The sequence below is a fragment of the Accipiter gentilis genome, chromosome W, assembly GCF_929443795.1.
Source record: "Accipiter gentilis chromosome W, bAccGen1.1, whole genome shotgun sequence".
Lineage (NCBI taxonomy): Eukaryota > Metazoa > Chordata > Aves > Accipitriformes > Accipitridae > Astur > Astur gentilis.
In genome coordinates this window covers 30698787-30704539 of record NC_064918.1, presented here as the reverse complement: position 1 = coordinate 30704539, position 5753 = coordinate 30698787, and positions in this window count along the sequence as shown.

The window sequence follows — 5753 nt, the reverse complement described above, 5'->3', positions numbered from 1 at the left end:
AAGAGATGCAACATATAGATGGGCTCGAGATCGAGGGGTGGACCTTACCATGGACACTATCACGCAGGTTATCCATGAATGTGAAACATGTGCTGCAATTAAGCAAGCCAAGTGGTTAAAGCCCCTGTGGTATGGAGGGCAATGGCTGAAATATAAATATGGGGAAGCCTGGCAGATTGACTACATCAAACTCCCACAAACTCGCCAAGGCAAGCGCTATGTGCTGACAATGGTGGAAGCAACCACCGGATGGCTGGAAACATATTCTGTGTCCCATGCCACTGCCCGGAACACTATCCTGGGCCTTGAGAAGCAGGTCTTGTGGCGACATGGCACCCCAGAAAGAATTGAGTCAGACAACGGGACTCATTTCCGAAACAACCTTATAGACACCTGGGCCAAAGAGCATGGCATTGAGTGGGTGTATCATATTCCCTATCATGCACCAGCCTCTGGGAAAATTGAGCGATACAATGGACTGTTAAAGACTACATTGAGAGCAATGGGGGGGTGGAACTTTCAAACATTGGGATACACATTTAGCAAAAGCCACCTGGTTAGTCAACACCAGAGGATCTGCCAATCGGAGGGGCCCTGCCCAGTCAGAATTCTTACATACTGTAGAAGGGGACAAAGTCCCTGTAGTGCACATGAAAAATATGTTAGGTGAAAACAGTCTGGGTTACTCCTGCCTCAGGCAAAGGTAAGCCCATTCGTGGGATTGCTTTTGCTCAAGGGCCTGGGTGCACTTGGTGGGTGATGCGAAAAGATGGAGAAGTCCGATGTGTGCCTCAAGGGGATTTGAGTTTAGGTGAGAATACCCAAAATTAAACTGTATGATATTAGTTGCTATATAACCCTGCTACTGTATGTTATCATTACTATAATTGTTATATGCTATATCCATAGTACTATAGTAAGAATCACTTGGATCAAGCAAGAAAAACTGTGATAAAACTGAGCAAAACGCAGTAGTGATGGAACCAGAACTGACTCCAGCATGCAACAATCCAACGGTGCACACCATCCTCCTGCTACGTCAAATGTCATCTGCTCGTCACACCGCACTGAAGCCCAATTCTGCTCTACCGACTGAGAGGACTTTGCACCATTCCTCCTGCCCAGACAGACTGGTATGACAGATGGATCCCAGAGTTCAAAACTAATTGAACTCAACAAATATTTTATGAACATAACTCATGAACTAAAGGAATGATCTCTCTGTGTGTGTGTATATATATATATATATCATTGTTCATGTCTCAAAGGAATGGAAAGGTGGTGATGATTAATCAGGATGTAACTAAAGGTATGGGAACTGAGCATGACGTCAATGGTATAGAATAAGGGGTGGATACTGACCTGGTTTCAGCTGGGATAGAGTTAACTGTCTTCCTAGTAGCTGGTACAGTGCTATGTTTTGAGTTCAGCATGCAAAGAATGTTGATAACACTGATGTTTTCAATTGTTGCTCAGTATTGTTTAGACTAAAGTCAAGGATTTTTCAGCTTCTCATGCCCAGCCAGGGCACAAGAAGTTGGCACAGGACACAACCAAGGCACCTGACCCAAACTGGCCAATGGTGTATTCAATACCATGTGATGTCCCATCTAGTTTAGGAACTGGGAGGTGGGGGGCAGTGAATCGCCGCTCGGGGACTGGCGGGGTGTTGGTCGGTGGGTGGTGAGCTATTGCCCTGCGCATCATTTGTACATTCCAATCCTTTTATTACTACTGTTGTCATTTTATTAGTGTTATCATTATCATTATTAGTTTCTTCTCTTCTGTTCTATTAAACCATTCTTATCTCAACCCAGGAGTTTTACTTTTTTTTCCCGATTTCCTCCCCCATCCCATTGGATGGGGGGGAGTGAGTGAGCGGCTGTGTGGTGCTTAGTTGCTGGCTAGGGTTAAACCACGACAGGGGAGAAAATATAACAAAGGGGTCGTGGGTCGAGATAAGGACAGTTTAATAAAGCGAAAGCAAAGGTTGTGTGTGAAAGCAAAGGAAAACAAAAGACTTTATTCTCTACTTCCCATCAGCAGGTGATGTCTGGCCACTTCCTGGGAAGCAGGTCTTCAGTACTCATAGTGGTTGCTCCGGAAGACAAACGTAAATAATGAATGCCCCCATTTCCTCCTCGCTTTTATAGCTGAGCTGATGTCATATGGTATGGAATATCCTTTGGGTCAGCTGTCCTGGCTATATCCGCTCCCAAGATCTTGCCCACCCCCAGCCTGCCAGTGAGGGGGGTGGGAAATGTTGGAGACACAGCCTTGATGCCGTGCCAGCACTTCTCATCAGTAGCCAAAATACTGGTGTATTATCAACACCTTTGTAGCGTCTAATACAGAGCACAGCACTATGAGGGCTGCTATGGGGAGAATTAACTCCATCTCAGCCAGACCCAATACAAAGAGCCAGAGTCCACCAGGGCCTCAGCAGAGACCGCTCTGCAATCCGGGAGCATAAGCAAGACTGACACAGTGAGGAGCGCGGCACCTGGACTCTCCCCATCTAATGCTGGCGGTGGCCTCCCTTCCCAAGGTGGCTAGAGCTGTTTCTCGACCTCACAGCACTGGGCGCTGAAAGATACAATTCAGAAAATGGTGGAAAATCCCAACTGTTCCCAAAGGAAACCAAATCAACCGTCTCCTCACCAGAGTCCTCAGCAGGAGGAGAGGGGGACTGGGCAAACCCTGCCCCAATTTGCAATTGGTTCCACCCTGCTGCAAGCAGCAGGGTGGACTCAGGGAGGAGCCACTGGGGGCCAAGCTCCAATCCTGGCTATATGGGCCCCACTCCTGACACTGCCATCATGGCACCTGCCCCCCCACCAAGCAGGGGGGCTGCCAGGAGACAGTGGGGGCCCGAAACTGGAGCAGAACCAGGCAAGTGCAAAAGCTGCTCTGCTTCAGAAGCATGTTTAGTGGCAACCTGCAAAATCTGCCAGCGCCAGCCTTCGGGCTATCTCTGTACTAACAGGATATAGAAGGGTACCAAAAGGTCATCCCCCAAATTCAACTCTGACAACATGCACAGGAAACCCACTGTGTACGCTGCCACACTCTGCCCCCTCTGGCGCAGACTGAGCAGGGGGTTAAAAATGTAGGGAACAGCCTTCGGAAGATCCCGCGATGTTACGGAAAGACGGAGGGTTAGTCGCAGCCCTATGACGTATCTGTAACCTTGCCTACCCTTGTCAGTATAAAAGGAATTAACTGCGCAATAAAAGGCAGAAGTTGGCGCTCACACCATGTGTGTTATCTGTCTCTTTCCCTGGCCCGGGCCGACCAGTGATCTAATCGCGGCACCTTGATATGTAGCGAACGCTACAAAAATATCCTAACAGGACAAAAGAAAGCTAGCCTTCGTGCAATCACCTGCAAAAGCACTATCCCAACCCTCCATGAAAACTTCCATAAGAAATGCAAAAAGAGAGGGATCCGTATCCCCAGTAAAACGGAGAGGGAGGGAACAAGCAGACATGGGGGGACCCCACCACCATGTGAAAGAATAGTGGTAGTGGGAGAACGGGGAGATGAAGCAGAGCCTGCCCTTTCTAGGGCCTCCACAAGACAGAGCTGCTCTATAAAGGCTTGAGGCTTCTCCCATATGTCACCCAGTAATGATCCCAGTTGCTGTGAATATTGTGACTCAAGCTGTTGAATCTGCTGCATACACCACTGCAGAGCTTCCACAGCATCCTCTACAAATGCACCTGCAGAGGCTTGGGGACCAGACATCTTCACCCAGTATTCCTGGTGGGGAAGATCTCTCCAAGTTAGTTGTCAGGGCAGGCCCAAGATGAGAGACAAAAGTATAAGATTCAAAGGCTCTAGTAGACGATTGCTCTGCCTGCTAGCCAGTTTTATTAGCTCTCCTGATAACACACCAAGGGCAGCCATAGACATAATATTTACAAAGCATTGTCTCCTTTGTTTGGATAGCCATGTAACTCTGACATAGAATCATAGAATCATTTAGGTTGGAAAAGACCTTTAAGATCATCAAGTCCAACTTTTAACCTAAAACTGCCAAGTCCACCACTAAACCATGTCCCTAAGCACCACATCTACATGTCTTTTAAATACCTTCAGAGATGGTGACTCAACCACTTCCCTGGGCAGCTTGTTCCAATGCTTGACAACCCTTTTGGTGGAGAAATTTTTCCTAATATCCAATCTAAACCTCCACTGGTGGAACTTGAGGCCATTTTTTCCTTGTACTTGGAGTGAATTAGCAACAGCAAGAGGTTCTGACATGCTTCCTTTTCTCCTATATATCATTGATATATATATGTATGTAGATTTTTCACACAATGTACATGGAAGCTTTGTAAGGTAAACAGAGAATCTGGGCATGAATATTTACTTAGTCCCTGCTGAATCCAAAGGAATGCATTTTGATTAATTTTAACAAGGGAAGAAACTTTGATTGAAGTTTTTGCAATTTGGTGACAAGTTTATTGTGTTGTTTGATGCAAAATATAGTTCCAAAACTACTGTGAAATACTGGTTTTAAACTCACTTATAAAAAAACAAGAGTAATTACATTTAATAATTTATTAGAGCTGCATGAAGATGTTCCCTAGAGATTTGAACTATGGTGCATATGCCCGCCAAGCTATTTTGGAGGGCTGCTCATTGCTGTTTTGCCCATCTAGTCTGCAGCTGTCTCACCTTGTTCATTTGTGCTGACCTAGTTTATTTGATTACTTTAGTTGGCTATGGCAGAGAAGGAAAGAGAATTAAAAAGAAAAGTTGCTGCTTTCAGGTCTGGTTAGGCACTTGTCTTTTTTGTTTTCCTTGCAGCCATCTTTGTTGTTTCATCTCTTTTAAGCATAAGATTGGTCATACACCATGCTGTGTTGCTGCCTTATAATGAGTTTCAACTGGATGTCTCTCTTCAGGCCTGTTCTCATGAAGGTTTCTCATGAAAGGAACCTGAATTTGAACTTTCTCTCTCAGGGTGAACTTATTTAGCAAGAATCCCCTAAGCAGTCGAATTTGAGAGCAATAGGAGACAGGTTTGTGAGGGACAAGAGGATGAGGGATTTGTAGCTGCTTCCGCTCACATTACTGCTGCCACATTTGCTGCAGGCTCTGTGCTTTGGGATAGGGAGGAAGCTGGGCTGCGCCCCAGCCCCATGGGTTAGTCCCACCCTCTGTATGGAGACTGACCCTAGCTCTCAGGTATGTATTTTCCTAATTGGGAAACTGGGTATTCTTCAGACAGTATATATTTATAATCATAAATTGAGGCCTATTGGCTTTTTTATAGGAACTGTGCCTACAAGGCCTTAAAAAGAAAATTTTGCACTTACGGAGGACAGAAACATGAGGATTTCTGAAATAAAAGTGTATGCAGAAATGTGTATACCTTGTATTATGTGTATACTTCAGTAGTGAACAACATGGGGGAAAGTGGTGTTTTAATAAAAAGCCAAAATGCAACACTTCAAGGGACTAAAAATATTTGTGAATTAAATGAGTAACTGTGGCAAAAACTGTGAGGTTTTTTTAATTTTGCTTTTCTTTCCAACACTGAAGTTGAAATATCTTGTTCCCATTCCCTTTTAAATAAGTTGTTTGGATTTTTGTAGTTGACCTTTTTTTTTCATGCTACTTTGAATTATTCTGAAATTTCCCCTCCACACAACAACATTCTTTTGGTTTAATGGATAAACTGAGATATCTATTATTCACACAACTCTCTAGTTAGGAATATCTGACCTAGACAATTCAATACT